The 19,083-nt window shown below is 41.4% G+C and overlaps 1 pseudogene; it reads right to left on the bottom strand.

Moving 5' to 3' along the window:
• Window positions 1-4,407: 4,407 nt before the first annotated feature.
• LOC119039622 (dihydroxyacetone phosphate acyltransferase-like) lies at window positions 4,408-16,386 on the bottom strand (annotated as a pseudogene).
• Between the last annotated feature and the right edge of the window lie 2,697 nt (window positions 16,387-19,083).

The following is a 19,083-nucleotide window of genomic DNA, read 5'->3' as shown; positions in this document are numbered from 1 at the left end:
CCAGACATTGGATTTAGGGCCCACTCTAAACCCAGAATAATTTTATCTCAAGATTTTTAACTAATTACATCTATAAAGACAATATTTCCAAGTAAAGTTATATTTTGAGGTTCTAGGTAAATATGAATTTTGGGAAGACATTGTTCAACTCATTACAGAAGCCTAAAAGGAGAAAACTTGGAATATCAGGAAAAAGGGACGTTGGGAAACAGGCACACAGTGAGACATTACAGATCAACCATGAGGTCTTAGGAGTTTCATAATATGTGCAATACATGTGAACACTCACAAAGGAGCACCAAATAATCAGGTACGCAAAAATTACTCAGCCAGCCAACACCAGCCATCCTCTGCCATCAGCCAGCCACTGTGAGTACAACAGGCAAGTGGATGAAGTTGCTTTGAGTCAGGGAGAGAGGCTATGCATGTGTCCAGCCTACACTCCTATTCACCAATGCTGATTTAGCAACTGCCCCTGCCTAATGCACAACCCGCAAGCAAGAGAGACCAATGCTGAGTACTCCATAAAGCACCACACTCTTCTGCATCTTGTTTTTCTTTCTCAACAATAATTTGTGGAAATTCTCCAAAATTATTTGGATTAGCTCTAATTCATTACTTTTAATGGCCTCATAATATTCCAGGACATTCCAGAGCTTTTCCTGCTATGGCCTCCTTTCACATTACAACTCCCTCACATTTCCTTTTGTGGTAGGAAAATAGCACAAGTGGCCAAGAGCAATAGACGGTGGGGACACCTGAGAAGATCCTGTCTGGCTTGTCTCCCCACAAACAGCAGGCTTCCTGTCCTCCTGCTCCAATTTCACATTACACATCCAAATTTAACAGTTCAGAGTAAAGTTAAATTTCTGAAACTAAGTTTAATTCTGAGAACTAAGTTATATTTTTTAAATCTATTTTTGGCCACAAGCTAATAAAGCTAACTGTTCTCTCAAATAAATGATGAAAACAGAGAAATCCTTTGAAGACCTTTCCAGGAGACTTGGCAGTAAGAGAATAGTGTTTAAAAAGTTAGCTGCAAGAGCATTCTCAGAATCACTATAAGAGAGGAAGGTCAAAATCAAGAATTCAAAATCCTGGTGTAAAAGTTCACGTAAATCCTTTTGAAGATCACCGTGTGTACTTCTCAATGATCAGCTTCAAATTGCTTTAGGAAGGAGAAAAATGGAGATGGCGACTGAGAACATACCTACTACTCAGTTTTCCAAAGAAAAGCAGCAGCTCTACAGGATGTCCTTACATGGCATTTGTTTCCTGTTGTCCCCGAGTGAAATCTGCAGGGACATACTAGGGCAAGTGGTGCTTGCCATTTCCTGGAAGACAACCACAAGGCTAACTCTGTAATTACTCCGAGGCCCCATCTCGGTACCACAGCAATAATCAGCCACCCATCCCTGGAAGAAGAAACTTATTGGGGCTCTGAGTAGATATGTTGGGGATGGAGATTGAAGGGTCAAACCACATCTGGTCAGGTCTGACCAGGAAAGCTTTGCCTCCACAGATGCTACAAGAAATCCTTCACATGAGGAAATTTTCAACCACCTCAGGCTGTCCGCTGTCCAAAATCTCTGAAGAAGACAAAATTTCATGGAAGCAAATAATTTTTTTGAATATTTAGAGATGTGGTTTATATTGGCAACCAATCCTGTGGTGGTTAAGTAGTTTTGTAGCTGTCTTGTCTTGCCTCATAGGCTCTGAGATTGAAAAAAATCACTGCACTACTAGCTGCTTGTTTTAAATAACTTCTAGGAAGAGACCATCAACAATTTCATTTCTGTGTACTGCAAGAAACAGTATATTAGCTAGGGTTAAATCAGCAGCTATAATTCCATAACAAACCATTCTGATACCATATCTAAAATGTGTGGTTACTTGTAATCACTTCCCTTGAAAGCTATAACCCTTTGTTACAATAATCAAACTGCCTTGTAGAGCACACTACACCTACTTTTCCTAATTATTGCACATGACTAGATTTTGATTATCTGAAAATTTTTCTGTATCCTTTTAGAAGTTGTTTTCAAACTTATTCCAGAAATTCTCTATTCATCAGAACTCTTCCCCAATGGATAAACAGATAAAATCAGGACTGTTCTGATTAAAGCAGTTTGGCATGCTCTCCAATTCTTGCTTCATTACCCCCATAAAATAAAAAGACAAAAAATAAACTTCCATAGCTGGTAAGCTAATGTAATTGTTATTTTTAAAATTTTGTATTTAAATAATTATAAATTCACAAGAAATTGCAAAAATAGTACAGAAAAGACACTTCTCCAAAGAGGACATACAGATGGCCAATAGAGACAGAAAAAGATGCTCAACATCACTAATTATCAGAGAAATCCAAATAAAAACCATAATGAGATACAATCTCACATTTATAGTTTGGTTATCATCAATAAATTAAAAAAACAGGGTTGATGAGGATGTGGAGAAAGGGAAACACTTTTGTACTGATGGGAATGCAGATTGGTGCTGCCACTATGGAAAGCAGTATGGAGAGATCTCAAAAAATTAAAAATGGATTTAACTTTTGACCCAGCAATCCCACTTCAGGGCATATATCTGAAGAAACCCAAAACATTAGTTTGAAAGAACATAAGCACCCCTATGTTCACTACAGCATTATTTACAATTGCTGAGATATGGAAGCAGCCCAAGTGTCCATCAGTAGATGACTGGATAAAACAACTGTGGGACATTTGCATTGTGGAATACTACTAAGTACTAAAAAGAAGAAAATTTTACCCTCTGCAACAGCATGGATGGAGCCAGAGAACATTATCCTAAGTGAAATAAGCCAGTCAGAGAAAGACAAATACCATATGATTTTGCTCATATGTGGAATCTAATGTACAAATTAAACTAAAATGGAAAATGGGGACAGGCTCATAGATAGAGAGCAGGATGACAGCTAAAGCAGGGTGAAAGTAGGGGATGGAAGGACTGAGCAAAAGGGAAAATGACTCATGAACATAGACAACAGGGTGACAATTGCAGGGGGAGGGGCATATAAAGGGACCTAATGGTAATGGAAAAAATACAATAAAATAACTAAAAATAATTTAAAATATTACTTTTGTTTTTCCAAACATATTTCCAAAAGATGGTTCTATTTTAAAACACACACAGGGTAGGACATAAGTGCCTTCTGTATCACAATAGCGGACATGATCACACCGATTACTCTAACCCGTCACACCTTCCTCTCCCCTGAGCCCTGAGTCTCAAAGTCTCGGAAGAAAGAAGGGTCTTTCCCTTTAGACCCCTATTTGCTGTAGTAAGAGTCCTCGGAGATTTTATTACCAAAATTTTCATAACCATTTGGCCCCCGCGAGCAAGCCATACCTGTAACGCATGAAGGGGGATGGGACAGGAGGCGCGAAGAATGGCAGCAAGACAAAGGATTCTGATCAAGCTGCAAATTTATTTCAAAATGGAGGGAGTTATATAGAGGAGGGCAGTGGGGGAAGTGCAGTGGATAGGTGGCTTCAAAGTGTGCTCTAGCCTGCGATTGGCCGGGGGGTGCATGGCGGGCGCGTGATCAAGGCACTGATTGGTGTGCCACCCGCATGTCCAGGAGGGGGAGTTCTATGGCTCCTAACCGCAGCATCCTGTTATTCAGGCGCAACCTTCAGGCCTGATTGTATCAGCCTGTTTCAGGCTTATCCCAGCCCCCAACATCTCCTCCCTTATTTTTATTTTTAAGGTGAGGAGTGGACATTAACCGGCTAGGGGGAGGCAGAGGTCTGGCTCCTCCCTTGAGCTCGTCCGGAGCTCTGAAGCACCCTTTTCGGAGGAGAGGGTTGGGGCACTGACCTCTATGCAAGCCGACTTGCCTCTCAGGAGACATGGCAGGGCCACCTTCGGGGTAGCTTCTCCTTGCGATGCTTTGCTCTGCACCTAGCGGTATCCATTACAATTGATATGTAAAGTATAATGCCAAGAGTTATACTGTTCCCGTAGGAGGTAGGGGTGTAAAAGGGAGTTTATGCGCGAGGACATTCTCGGAGAAAACGCTGCGAGTCAGTGCCAGGTTCATTCATTTTTAGCTGGTGATAATGTATCTGGATAGGTTTGCCAAGAAGGGAGTTAAGTTGGTCTCGGATGAGGTTTGTGGTGCGCCTGAGAACCCAGGGAGCAAAGGTCAGGAAAAGAATGATAGCTATTAAAGGCCCGAGGAGAGGGAGAAGAAAGGGGAGCAGTCCGTTGAAGGCTGTAAGGAAAGGGCTCTCAGTCAGAGCTTTTCGCCGTTTTTCCAGGTCTTCTTGAAGGGTCTTGATCTTGTCCCGTACGATGCCTGACTTGTTGGCATAAAAGCAGCATCGTTCCTGTAAAGCTAAACAGATACCTCCCTGCTCTGCTGTGAGTAAGTCTAGACCTCGTCTATTCTGTAGGACTACTTCTGCTAGGGGAATCTAATTGGTCTTGAATGTCAGTAATAGTATTTGATAAGGCTTGGACATCATCGACAAGTTGTTTGGAAAGTTTTGTATAGGAGTGAATTGCGACTCCTAATCCTGTAGTTCCGGTAGCTACTGTTCCAGAGACTCCTAGACCAACAAGCAGGGGAATAACAGCTAAGGCTCTTTTGTGTCGTTCTGCGAAGTGGTCAAAAGCAGGGACGGGGACAGGTTCATCTCCTGGGATGATGTCTATGTCAGGTAATAAGGCAGCTAAGGCACATAGCCCTGTCCAATTGGCGGGCAAGGCGGTGAAAGCTAGATTATTACCACACACGAATGCTCGCCCTGGGCCAGGACAGAGGGATGTGCTGTAATTAAGCGTGTGGCTACAATTGGTAAAGCTGGCGAAACCAACAGAAATATCAAAAGAATTATTTTGTGAACTTTTATAGATACAAGGGGAGGAGTCAAAGAGCATAGGCTGAACTCTAAAGGGTATGCTGAGGGTGCAGTTTTGTTCGGTGATATTCAGGGCTGATATGTTGGTGGAGACAGCTAGAGGCATGGGGGTGCCTTGCACGCCGCGGGTGAAATGGCGGACGCGCCATGCGCTGAAGGCAAAATGGCGGCGGCGGGTGCGTGAGAGGTACTATAAGGAGGCGGTTTGAATGGCGGAAGGACTGCCGCCACGAGCGGTGGCCAGTCAGGATTATTGTAGCGAGCGGCCTCGTCCTCTAACTCTGCCTGTTCAGAGGGGTCTAACTGGTCGCCGGGGTCCTGGGAATTGGGGGGTGGAGCAGAGGAATAGAACTCCTGAAGGGGAGGGTACAGAGAAGGGACTTGAGGGTCTGTATCTATTTGGATGGAGACAGAAGGACAGTTTGAAGGCGCTCGTGAGGGAGGTCGCGAAAGCGAGTCAGCACGAACGTCGGGAAGGCCGTGGACTGAGGGGGGCTTTGGAGGGGGGCCGGGGAGTGACTGCGGGAGAATTTCTTGCCCTTCTTTGCAAAGGCGCTGTATGTCAGGGGAGTTATTGTGGTTTTTAAGGATGTCTGTAATGAGGTTATAATAGTTAAAGGCAGTTATAGGGATAGTCTCGGGGCCAAAAACCTTATAATAGTCATTTAGACAGTCTCCTACACGGCGCCAGACGCGGGAGTCAATGTTACCCTCCTGAGGAAACCATGGGCAGATTTTAAAAACCAAAGTGAAAAAGGAATTCAAATCTTTTTTACGAACTCTTATCTTGCGCACCTTGAGAGACTCTTTTAATTGAGCAACGAACAAATCATGTTGTGAACATGCCTGTCCCATGGCTGCGTCTTACCTTTGAAATGCCGCTGTCGGGGAACGGGGTCCTCTGGGAATGCCAGCGCGCGGCCGAGTAGTCGCGTGAGCCGGGCGAAAACGCTGCGATCGAAGGGGACAGCGATCCGCACAGGCGATCAGTGGAGCCCCACGTTGGGCGCCAGTTGCCTCGGCCCGCGAGGCAGTCAACGGGGTCCGCCGATATACCTGTAACGGATGAAGGGGGATGGGACAGGAGGCGCGAAGAATGGCAGCAAGACAAAGGATTCTGATCAAGCTGCAAATTTATTTCAAAATGGAGGGAGTTATATAGAGGAGGGCAGTGGGGGAAGTGCAGTGGATAGGTGGCTTCAAAGCGTGCTCTAGCCTGCGATTGGCCGGGGGTGCATGTGCAATTATTAAAGTTTTGCAGTTGCCACAGTTGCTGGTTTTCCTACTGGTATCATACAACCAAGCATTTCTTCTAATTTTGTCATGGCAGATTCATTCAAATTAAATGTACAGCCATTATTTACCTGCTTCTTCTCTACCCCACTTAGCCTCACCAAAACTGCTGAGGCATTTTTCCTGTACATCAGAAGATAATAAGACTTCCAGCCAAGATGGAGGCATAGGTAGACACATAGCGCCTCCTTGTACAACGAAAAGAAGGACAATAATTTAAAAACAAAAAACAACCAGAACTGACAGAAAATCAAGCTGTATAGAAGTCTGACAACTAAGGAGTTGAAGAAACATCCATCCAGACCAGTAGGAGGTGCAGAGACAGGCAGCTGGGCAGAGAGGACTCATGGCAAAGTGGCAGTGGAGGGCCGGGGTGGGCAAGGCGGTGGCTGGTGGAGTGGGCAGCCCCAGATTCATGTGCAGATAAAGCAGGAGAAACACCTGGGGAAGTGAGACTGCTCTCACAACCTGGGGTAGTGAGACTGCTCTCACAACCTGGGGTCCCAGCACAGGAAAATAAAGCTTCAAACCACTGATTGAAAACACCTGTGGGAGTTGAGATGGCAGCAGAAGAAATTCCCAGCCTCACAGGAGAGTTTGTTGGAGAGACCCACAGCATCCTAGAACATACACAAGCTCACCCACCTGAAAATCAGCACCAGAAGGGCCCACTTTGCTTGTGGGAAGTGGAGGAAGTGACTGAAATCCAGCAGAGAGTAGAGCAAGTACCACTGTTCCCTCTTGACCCCTTTCCCACATACAGGGTCACAAAGCAGTGATGGGGATTGCCCCACCCTGGCAAACACCTAAGGCTCTGCTCCTCATACGTAGTAGGCATGCCAACACACACACACACACACACACACACACACACACACGGCCCAAATAAAAGAACAGATCAAAGCTCCAGAAAAAAAAATACAATTCAGCGATGAAGAGACAGCCAACCTATCAGATGCAGAGTTCAAAACGCTGGTCATCAGGATACTCACAAGATTGGCTGAATTTGGTCGCAAATTAGGTGAAATAATGAAGTCAATGCTAAGTGAAATAAAGGTAAATGTACAGGAAATCAACATTGACTGTAAGGAAACTGGGACTCTGATCAACAGTGTGGACTAGAAGGAAGAAACATTCAACCAGACAAGAATGAAGAAACAAGAATTCAAAAAAATGAGGAGAAGCTTAGGAACCTCCAGGACATCTTTAAATGTTCCAACATTTGAATTATAGGGGTGCCAAAAGGAAGAGCAAGGAATTGAAAACATATTTGAAAAAATAATGAGGGAGAAGTTCCCTAATCTGGCAAAAGAAATAGACTTCCAGAAAGTCCAGAAAGCTCAGAGAGTCCCACAAAAGTTGGACCCAAGGAGGAACATACCAAGGCACATCATAATTGCATTACCCATGATTAAAAATAAGGAGAGAATCTTAGAAGCAGCAAGAGAAAAGGAGAGAGTTACCTACAAAGGAATTCATATAAGACTGTCAGCTGATTTCTCAAAGGAGACCTTACAGGCAAGAAGGGGCTGGAAAGAAGTATTCCAAGTCATGAAAGGCAAGGGCCTACATTCAAGATTGCTTTATCTAGCAAAGCTATCATTTAGAATGGAAGGGCAGATAAAGTGCTTCTTGGATAAGGTCAAGTTAAAGGAGTTCATCATCACCAAGCCCTTATTATATGAAATGTTAAAGGAATTTATCTAAGAAAAAATAAAAAATATGAATAGTAAAATGACAGCAAACTCACAATAATTAACAATCACACCTAAAAAAAAAACAAAAGCAAACTAAGCAAACAACTAGAACAGGAACAGAACCACAGAAATGGAGACCACATGTATCTGGCATCCAGTTTCAGAGCCACCTAGTCTTTGAGAAGGCTGGGGACATTGGCATGCAGAAGAATGCTGGACTGGATCTCTTCATCTGCATGTTCATTATTTAGACAAGTGAGAAATTCCCCAAAGGTCTGGGTTAAGCCTTTCAGCCACAGATTCTTTTCCACCAGAGTGTTGAAATCCACAGATGGCTGGTTCTGGAGCAGGATAGCAATGACAAGGACCCATAGGCTTAGCACCAGGTTCTGGATCTGCTCAAGCTGCACTTTATAAGCAACCTCAGTCACAAAGGTATGTCCTCTATTGTTTCTGAGGAATATACCTGGGAATCAAGTTATATGGACTTCAGTTCATCCTCCCAGCTGCCAGGGATCAGAGGGACAGAGGGTATCCAAAGTACACGTGGATGTTGCCAAAATTTCCAGAGAGAATCTTCCTGTTTTTCAGTAATCCAGTTGTAAACTCTTTTGGGTTAGGAGACCCCAGAAGCCCATACACATACAGAGTTTCTTCCAATATCTTATCATAACTGATGCTAATTAGAACAAGGTAGGTGTCAAAAAGTTCTCTTTTGAAAAAATGGTTCCATCACAATATTCAGAAGACCACATTTAGGGGTGAATGTCTTGGCAGAGCAGCTTCTTGTCCCTCGGAGGAAAAATTCAACTGGAGCATGACCATTCCATAACAGGGTCTTTATATATTCAGAGAACACAGCCCAGTAGAGTGTGTCCCCACTGAAGGGGCGCCGCATGAAGAAGGCGCCCGACATCCACAGCCGCTCCCCAACCATTTTCGTGTCTAGGAAGGTCCATTCCTGCTGCTATGACCGCTACAGGTAAGTCACAGTTGTATAAAAGCAAGAACATCAGAACGTCTGATGACTGCGCAGCAGGACTACTGGGTGCTTCTGGATGGCTCGTTATCATTTCTGAATACCTTCTTCATTTACACACACTTTTTAGAAGATTTGTTTAAATATTTTGCTCAGGCGAAGGCAAAAAACCGAGCGGTTCCCAGACGCAGCCTGTGGCTCATTTCATCCAAGATCTGAGAGGCTTCCTCTCAGAGGGTGTCCACAGACTGGAGGGATTCCTTGGAAAGCTGTTTAGTGACATAAAACACCTCTGCAGAATTGACAACACTACATTAATATCACTGGGCTTGCACGGAATGACTCGCTTATACAGAAGAGGGTTGTAGCACTTCACCGCAAACTTCGAGTCACTGACATGCCTCCTTTCCTCTAAAATGTCCTCAAACTCATTTCACTCTTTGAGCTCCTTCAAGTAAAGGAGCAGGACAGTGCTGGGACGGTTGGAGCTGATAGAAAATCAGGAGTGAGATGGACTGGAAGAATCCCTGGTGTGGCTGCCATCTGGGGATGCTTTGCTAGGCAGTGGTAGTGTGGCAGCTGGGGGCCAATTTAAAATATTTTTTTAAAAATAATGTTATACACGTGAACTTATACAGTGTGCAATTTTGAGACTGGCTTTTTTTCACTTACCATAGTGCCCTGAGATCTATCCAAGCTGATGTATGCATTGATAATTGATTCCTTTGTATTTCAGAGTAGTATTTCATTGTATAGATTTACCTCAGTTCGTTTATCTTTTCGCCTTTTGAAGGACATTTATGTTGTTTCCAATTAGGTCTATTGTAAATAAAGCTGTTGAGAATATATGTGTACAAGTTTTGTGTGAGCATAAGTTTTCATTTCTCCAGGATAAATGCCCAATTGTGCACCTGCTAGGTTGTATGGTAAGTATAAGAAACTTCCAAACTCTTTTTCAGAGTAATTGCCCCATTTGCATTTTCACCAGGAATAGGCAAGTGATCCAATTTCTCTGGATTCTTGTGAGCATTCAGTATTATTAGTATTTCCCCGCAGGCTAATTGGTGTGTAGTGGAGTAATCATTTATTTTCAAGATCAGTATCACCTCCATTTCTTTATATGTCCAATTTAAATTGAGCACTGTTTAAATAATTAAAAAGTGTGCTTCCCAAACATAAAATTATCATAAAAACACAAGTGATTACATGAACCTAAGAATAGCTATTTCAGATGAAATCTCAATGGATGATGTTTACTGAGTTCAGTGATCCGGTCTCAGCTCTAAATATTCAGAAACTTTATTTTATTCATTCACCTGCATATAAAAGGATACACAGGTGTTGGATCATACCAAACGAATTCCTAAGATACTTGTCTGCAAGCTGGAAGGTCAAGTATAATAATATCAGACAAACCTGGCCCACAGAGAGGGTATTATCTACAGTGGGTCTACGCAAGAGCCCAAATCTCAGAGCAAACGTTTACTGAAGGAAAGCACAGCACATGGCCATTCGTGCAGGCAATTTTGTAACACCTTTCAGCCTGAGAGAAGCCTCTCTTTACTTTAGACTTAACATTGCAACATGAACCTGCTTCTTTCAACTTCCATTAATGTGTTGATTCCCAAATGTGTGACTAGTTTTAGTATATTTTGACAGGCTGACTTCCTAAGTGTAAGCTTAGGCTTACTCTTATGGAGCAGTAAACCACCTCTAAATTGTAGACTAAATCTAAACTTATAAGCAATCAATTGCAACCTTAGCATGTAATTTTTTTAAATATAAAAACAGTACAGGCCCACAATGAATAATTCAGACTTGCAATTCTTCAGCAAGTCATTCCTGATGTGATTGCATTGACCTCTTGCTGACATTTTAATATACTTACCTTTTATCCTAAATTTTAAGATCTATTTGTAGGGAACCTATCTATGTGGAATGTCAAATGTAGCACATGCCTATTGAAAAACCCACAGGCGCATGGCAGAACACAGGACACCAAACCCATGAACGGGCTCTCTTGTGGGAAATCAGGCCTGCATTGTACCTAGGCTGCTTTGTGACTTGCTCTTGCTAAAACTCCTTCACCCTGAGTTGAAACAGAAAAAGCTTATTGCATATCTTTAAAGCAACTTCCTGAAGTCTGAGCTAATTCTCCCAAGGACAGAGTGTAACCAGACCAATCACTCATTTTTTTTTCTTTTTTAAAATTTATTTAATTATTTTTCAAGTACAGTTTTCTGTCTTTTACTCCCATCCCAGCCCACCCTTCCAGTGCTCCCCACTTCCCTCCCATACCCCCCAGATCAATTACTCTTATTGTTCCCTTGCATTTGCAATATTTTTCCCTTGTTAATCTGTAAGAAGTAATTAATAACATCCTTTCCTTTGTAAAAAGGAAATTATCTGTAAAAAGTAATTACCTGAAGCAAACCTGAGCATAATAAATGAGAACCTTCTTTGATGTATGCTATCAGAAAGCCAATAAAAGCTTGTGAAGGCAAGAGTCAGCGTGCTCTCCCCTTGAGAGAGTGGCCCTGTCATCATCCCTTTTCCTCCACAGGACTTTGGTGGCCCATGTGAATTTGGCTCACCTCATCCACAGCTCTGTGGACACTGCTGGCTAGAGTCTTCATCACTATTTAGTTTGGTATTTATATCACTCTATCCATGGACTGGATATAAATTATTTAGATAATCACACTGATACTTGATTAAATTCTAACTGCAGGAAATGGTATCTAACCACAAATCCAAAAGAGCTCTGGTAATTGCTAACATTGCAAATATAACTGAGTTGTTCTAATCACCATAGCTGGGTCTTCATCATGGTGAAAAGTATGAAAAAAAGACTTGGAAACTACTTTAAAGTTTAAGACTTTATTCGGTTCCTTGAGTTTAAATTGATCTTCCTCAAAGGCTAATGCATTTCCCTTCTGAAAATGTCTTTATTACATTCAAACTGTTTGAAATGGTCTTCCTTTGTGATTTTGGTTGAGTCAAATACCACTTTTATTGGGTTAATTTGGCTGTATTTGTTACAGGCTAAAAGATTCCAAAGTCTAGTGGCTAATACAAGATAAAAGTTTTTGTTGTCTCATGTATAAAGATCCAGAGATGATGATCTCTGCCTTTCCCTTTATGAACCTTCCACCTCTGGGTCTCAAACAGCTGCTCCACGCCCACCATCATATCTACATCCCAAAGAGTAAGAAGAAAGGAAAAGAAGTATGCATTACCCATTTCTTTAAGGGTATAACCTGAAAGAGGCACATATCACTTCTTTTGACACTCTGTTGTCAAGAAATGAGTTATAAAAGTACAAGTAGCTACAAGCACCTGGGAAATAGAGTCCCCAGGTAAAAAGCAGAGTGCCCATCTATGACCCAACAGTTTTACTATTACGGAAAGAAGGACAAAGTATGTTTAGGTAGACAACTCGTAATCTCTCCCACAGTGACCAATTAGTTATTCCTCAATTATATCCAGCTTCTTATCTCTTCCATTATTTTCAATATATCACCAAGTCCAAGTGACATAAACTGAAAAAAAAGGTCTTTTGCACTCAAATATGTGGTTTAAATTAAAATCCAAGAAACTCCCACAGTGATTGTAGAGTTAAGAATGTGAAGAGTACCCCTGTACTCTGTTATCTTGATACCATTCACCAATTTCTATTGTATAAGCGATTATATTTGAGTGATACACAAAGAAATATGGGTAGAAGGGTGAGGGAAAGTGTTTCTAAAAATTGTAGACAGAAGTCTCTCTGAGAATAAAGTTCAAGGGTTGTTTCTTCTTTGCAACCTTCTCATAGTAATAGTAAGTCATAGAAATTGTAGGAGTAAATAAAAGGTATATAAGTTGCCTGTTTTTGCTCATTTGCTGTGTGTCAGGTCTTTCCTAAGTTACTTGACTGAACTATCTTATTGGGTCCTCATAATAATCCTTAGAGATAAATAATTTGCCTCTTGGAAACGAAGCTGAAACAAAGGGAAGTAAAGTATCTTACTATAAGTTGCATTGAAAGTAAGTAGTAAAGCCAGCATTTTAATATAGGCGGCCCTACCTATGTCACAGGTCATGCCTAAGAGCTCTACTTTAGAAAGGCAATATGCTTTACATGTATATTTGCTCACTTTACCTTCACAGTAGTATCATGGAACTATTTACAGATGGAGAAATGGAGGGTTAAAATGATTAGATAACTCTCCTTAAACCACATACCTATCCAGTAATGGAGCCAAGATTTAACCCCGGGCAGTCTGATACTTATCCTCCAAACTAATACAGAGCTCAGGCTCAGAGCTGTGCTCACTAGGAGAACCCTCATACTGGAGAAAGGAGCATAAACTGATGTGAGCGTATTGTCTCCTAATAACCTTTCCACTCTGCCTTCTAATTTAGCCAGAGCTACTGGAATATCAGGTTAAAACAACTTCCCAAGGGGGAACAGGTGGGTTTGGAAAAGTACATTTGTTTTGTCTGATGACTCATCTTTGTCTTGTGTCTCATAAAAATGAAGTTGTTTTGTCTCATTGTGGCCCTGGTTATACCCAGAGATATCTTGAGCTTGTCATCTTTGTCTGGCTATAAAAATAAACCCAGATGGCATGCTGCAGGTAGGAGCACAAAGATTGAGTATAGGGTGGGAGGTCTGAGAGGTCAAGTGAGTGGTGGGAAATTTCTTAGCAACACCATTGCAATGCCTTCCCATCTCTCTTCTCTCTCTCTCTCTGTCTCTCTTTCTCTTTCTCTGTCTCTGTCTCTCTCTCTGTTTCTGTCTGTCTGTCTCTCTCTCTCTCATGCACACACACACATACACACACACACAGTCTTAAAAGACACTGGAGACAGCTGTTTAGGAACACCTATGTCCAAGCATTTTCCTAGACTCCAGATGCCTGCCAGTAAGGCCAACCCTAGGAAAATTGTAAAGCACAATACATAAAATTCCTTTACCCCTTCTCTGTCTGTCTTCTTTCTGTGTTTGTTTTGTGGTGTCTTCAAGGTGCCCTCTTGAGCGTTGCAAATTCCTCATAAAAGCTGCTGCCCTAATACAGCCCTCTGTCCCTGTCTGTGCTAAACCAACTCATTCACTTATTCAACAGATATGTCCAGAATGGTTACTGCAAACCAGGTACTGTTCTAGACTCTTGAGATGCATTAGCGAGAAAAACAAGTAAATGTCCTACCAATCAGAAGCTTGCATTCTAGCAGGAACAGGCAGAAAATTAACACAATGCATTATAAATGAGTAAATAACTTAGATTGTTAGATCATTATTATTATGTAAAAAAAAAGAAAAACTGTTGAGCTGGGGAAAAATATCAAGAGAGCTGAAGGAAGAAGGCAAAGGTGTAGTTTGTAATGTTAAATAACACAGTCAGAAGAGGTCTCACTGAGGAGAAATTGCAGCAAAAACTTAAGGTTGGGAGAGAGTGAGCCAAGTGGATAAACTAGGAAAGAACATTTGAGGCATAAGGAACAGCAAGTACAAAAGCTCCAGGCCAGAGTGTGTCGGAAGGGTCGGAGGAGCAGCAAGGAGGGTCAGAGCCGTGGAACCCAGGGAGGGAATGGAGAGGAGTAGGAAGCGGGGTCAGCAACCATAGCTTTAGACCTTGTAGGCCAGTGCAAGCAAGGACGTGGGGTGTTAGAGTGGATGTAAATAGAAAGTAAATTACATTTCCTCTTCAGTTGAATTGATAAAGACAAACAATCCTCTTTGAAGAAAATATATAAAAAACCTAAGAAAGAACATAATGGGGAGGACCAATGAACTATCCAAACTCTCTTCTACACCTAAAGTGTTTCCAGCTTGCTGAGTAGAGAGCCTTATGCTTTATACTAATCACTGGCCTCAGACTCTGATGCAGACAATGACATAATCCTATTTTAAGATATATTCTTTTAGTTTGCATAAACTCTTGTGAGAAGATGATCTGTATGTCGAAGATAGGAGGTTCCAACCCTTAAAGCTTACCCCAACCATGTCAGCCTTACATCCCCATAAGCCAGACTTCTTTTTTTTCATTTTTTAAAATATATTCTTATTGATTATGACATTACAGTTGTCCCATTTCCTCCCTTTCATTCCCCTCCACCCTACCCCCCACCCCCACCATGACCCCCCTTTAGTTTCTGACCATGTGTCTCAAGTTCTTTCGATTCTATATTTCCCATACTATTCTTGTCCCCCCATCTATTTTCTATCTACTGTCTATGCTACTTATTTTCTGTACCTTCTCCCCCCTTCTCCTCCTCCCACTCCCCTGTTGCTAACCCTCCTTGAGATCTTCATTTCTATGGTTCCACTCCTGATCTAGCTGTCCACTTAGTTTGCTTTTGTTTTAGGTGTGGTTGTTAATAACTGAGTTTGCTGTCCTTTCACTGTTCATATTTTTTATCTCCAAGACTTCTATAGAATTTAAAAACAAACAGTTTTTCTAACAACAGTTTGAAGATTTAGGTGTCTTAGACATTAGGAACCTAATTTAAAGCCACAAGTTTCCCTTTTCAGCCCCAAATAAATAATTCAATAAAGTGATTCCTTTCTCTGGTTTTCATTTTGTACTAATTTATAATTTATCCATTACTTAATTGAGAAGGGCTAGGTGGCATAAAGTTATTAAACATTTAGGGGAAATATTTATAGTTACAGTTATAGTTATATTAAGAAAATTCTATTCAACTTGTAAGGGCACCATATTCAGGAAAAAATGCTGATGAGCTATTTGGTGATGGGTGAGACCCCAAGGGAATGTGTGAGTAACAAAAGAAAACTGATGAAATACCAGTGAATTAAGGGGAAGGAATGAGAGGATGGAGCAAAGCTATCCTTCAGGAGAAGAAAGGAGTCAGGCAGACCAGGGACAAGGGCAGAGAGAGGAGAAGCACTGTGGAACAGGATGAGCACAAAGGGACAAAAAAGAGCAAACATGCCAGCTGTGGATTTTTTACCTGGATTTCTGCATCTCGTGTTCTGTGGCCTTCTCTTTCCAACCCCACAAAGGGACAGCTAGCATATAGGTTTTTAGTGCTTCTAAACTATTTAAACTTTTAAAAAGCAACCCTGAGACAATATAGACATGAAATCTGCAGACATATAATTCTGTTTTAGTAAATAGTAATAATTTTTCCTTAGGGATTTTTAATGCTTGAAAGTGTTAGAGCACCTATGGTCATTATCTCCTCCCAGTGAAGAAGGAAATGGGCACTTATTATTAATCCTAGATTGCGCAAGATGACTTCACCAAGGCAGCAAGAAAGCAATGGCTTGAAAGGAAAAGGGGAAATGTTAACTATACCATGGGGCACGCTTTTTCAACCTTGGCACTACTAGCATTCTAGACAAAAAAAATCTTTGTCAGAACATAAGGGGGTGAGGGGACTTAATTGCAGAATGCTCAGCAGCATTACTGGTGATGTTAAGTAGCATCAAGATGCCAGTAGCACCTTCCCAGTCATGACCATCAAAAATGTCTCCAGACTCTGCCCAATGCAGTCGCCCTCGGTTGACCCTGGCTGTCATGGGATGACCCTGTTGGTCCACACATAACTCTTAGCTCATGTTCACTTTCCAAAACTATCTAAAAATGATCAGGAGGTTGATATCTCTGTACTTTTGAAAAAATACCACTGAAGTGGAGAATAAATATGGACAGAAATAAAAAATAAATATCAGAATTTGGGTTAGATGCAATTCAACCTTAATGTTTTTGCAGTTACTATGTGGGTATTTTGCATGAATAGACAAGAAACTACTTTACATAAATTAGTGTTTGTTGATGTTATCAAGAAATGTAACCCATATAAAAAATGTTATCAATTGCTGAGGAACTAGAATGCTGAAGCTTTTATTTCCTTGGTCAAAAGGTGAGCCTAGCGATTCCCTTCTTCTTTTCGGTAAAATAAAGACATAGTTTGAAAATGCACCTACCCATTTAGCTCAAAAGTTAAGTCTTGTCTGGCTGTAATGTAAAAATAGCCATTCCTCTGTCTGAACGTGAAAATAGCACTTCCCGACAACAGCCCAACGTCTTAGAGCTGCAAAGGATGTTTACTTTCATTAAAAAAGCTTTTTCCTCTAGTTTTTATTTTTGAATTGTGTAGGTGTTCTAGTAGAGGTAAGCAGGTATATAAGGCTCAGAGACAAACCTATAAGAGCACACTTTCCACAGTAGCTGAAAAAGTCTTGTGATACTCATAACTTTCTATGTGGTAAGTTGAGGAATATATGCTGGTAAAATGCATATCCTCCTCTTTTGAAAAGTTTTGTATATATTGAAATAATGATAATGGTCATAACTAACTGCCTAATCTCTGCAAAATACTTTATTCATTCATTCATTCATTCATTCATTCATTCATTCAGCAAATACTTATTGAAAACCTACCATGCACTTAGCAGTCCAGTGTCTCTCAACACTCCTGTTATAGGGCAAAATCAGCCATATGAATATGCTGTGTTAACAAATGAATATGCTTGTGTTTCAATAAAACTTTATTTGCAAAGATGAGGGGGTCATAGTTTGTCAACTTCTGAAATAGGGTAAAAAGAATCAGGAGTTCAAATGTGTCATCAATTTTAAATAGGATGATCACAGTGAGTCTCATTGAGACGATAATATTCTATCAAAAACTAGAAGTAGGTGAACAAGTGAGACTTGGGGCTCCAGGGAGGAAGAGAATTCCAGGTAGAGGGGGCAGCCAGTCCCAAAGTCCCATGGCAGCGATGTGTCTGGTGTGCTTTGAGGCTTAGGAAGTAGTTCAGTCTAGCTAAGAGAGAATGTGGGTAACCGTGTTTGTAACCACTTCAGGTATCTCCAATTCATTTTTGCATTCTTCCTTCCTTCCCCTTTCTGATGAATGAAACATGTTTTACTATATTGAGTAAAGGCTCAGAAATAGACCTTTTCCTGACTAGGATAGGTAAGCCAACATTGATATGTTTTATTTTGTTCCCATTAAAGCCTTGGTTTAACATCTAACCACCAAGCTTTCCACTAGGAATCTTAAACCAATACATTCTAATCCTCAGCAAAGCTGGCAGAATGAAAGCTTATAATAAAAAAAAGCAACTAAAAAATACTGCCTTTTTATTCACCTGACTGTTTTGTTGCTAAAGTTCTTTTAAGAGGCAGCTGACCATGATGTTTTTACAGAATCAGAAGACAGGCTATTGCTAAATCGTCAACAAAGCCATCTTTAAAAAAGAATTCTCTGATCCCAGCATCCTGATGTGCTTCAGAGGAAGAATAATATGAGCCTCCAGAGAAAAGCAAATGAGTTTTCTCAAGTCCACAGGCTCACTCAGAGTGGGCCAACACACCTGTGTCTGCCACCAGGGTGTGCTGACCCAGCTTGGTGGGGGGACGTGAATGGGTAAAATTGTTTTTTATGTAATATCTGATAGAGTAAGCTTGTAGGGCAACTTGGAATAATAACTTTTAAATTATATCCCATCGTGTTCCACAAAAGCATTGTTTTTATGAAAGGATAACACAAGAATAGAGGGTAAAACAAAATCCTGGGTAAGATTAGCAAGCCAAAACACATACACAGGCTGCCAGCACCGCACTGTCCTCTCAGCCTTGCCTCATACCTTCTCCACTCTTCTCTGTCCTTCGGCACCCCCGGAATCCTTCCTTCAGCTGGCAGAATGCACAGCAGTGCCGTCCCCTTCTGGTTGGGAATGCTAGTGCCCCACCTCTGTCACTCAGGTAACTCCTACTCACCCTTGGATTCAAAGGGCACTTTTTCAAATTAAGCTGAGTCCTCCTGCTTTGCACTCTCATGGTGTGAAGTGTTCTTTCCTCCACAGCACTTTTTAGCTTGTAGTTTACACATTCATCTGAGTGATGAATGAATATCTGTCAGCCTCTTCCACTAAGACGGAGGCTTCAAGGAGAGGACCGCAATCCTCTCCTTGTGTTCCCCATCATCTCTCCAGCAGTGCCTGACATATAATGGTCACTGCATAAACATTAGTTAAATAACAGAAGCCTCCCAGCAGTCAAAGGAAAGAGATAAGCATGGTAAGTTAAAATATTTACAAAGGCAGCAAGTAAAAGCAAACAGCTTTTCCTGCATTTTGAGCAAAATTTCTCCGATGGGTCATCACAAACATAACATTGTGTGAGTTTGTCAACAACATCCTTATGCTGATACGAAGAACACATTTTCAAACTGCCGTGTCTTACATCGTCACTCAGCTCAGTCCCATGTC

This window comes from Artibeus jamaicensis, unplaced genomic scaffold (genome assembly GCF_021234435.1).
Source record: "Artibeus jamaicensis isolate MK-2021 breed Jamaican fruit bat unplaced genomic scaffold, CSHL_Jam_final contig_452, whole genome shotgun sequence".
Classification (NCBI taxonomy): Eukaryota; Metazoa; Chordata; class Mammalia; order Chiroptera; family Phyllostomidae; genus Artibeus; species Artibeus jamaicensis.
This window is presented reverse-complemented; position numbering and strand designations above follow the sequence as displayed.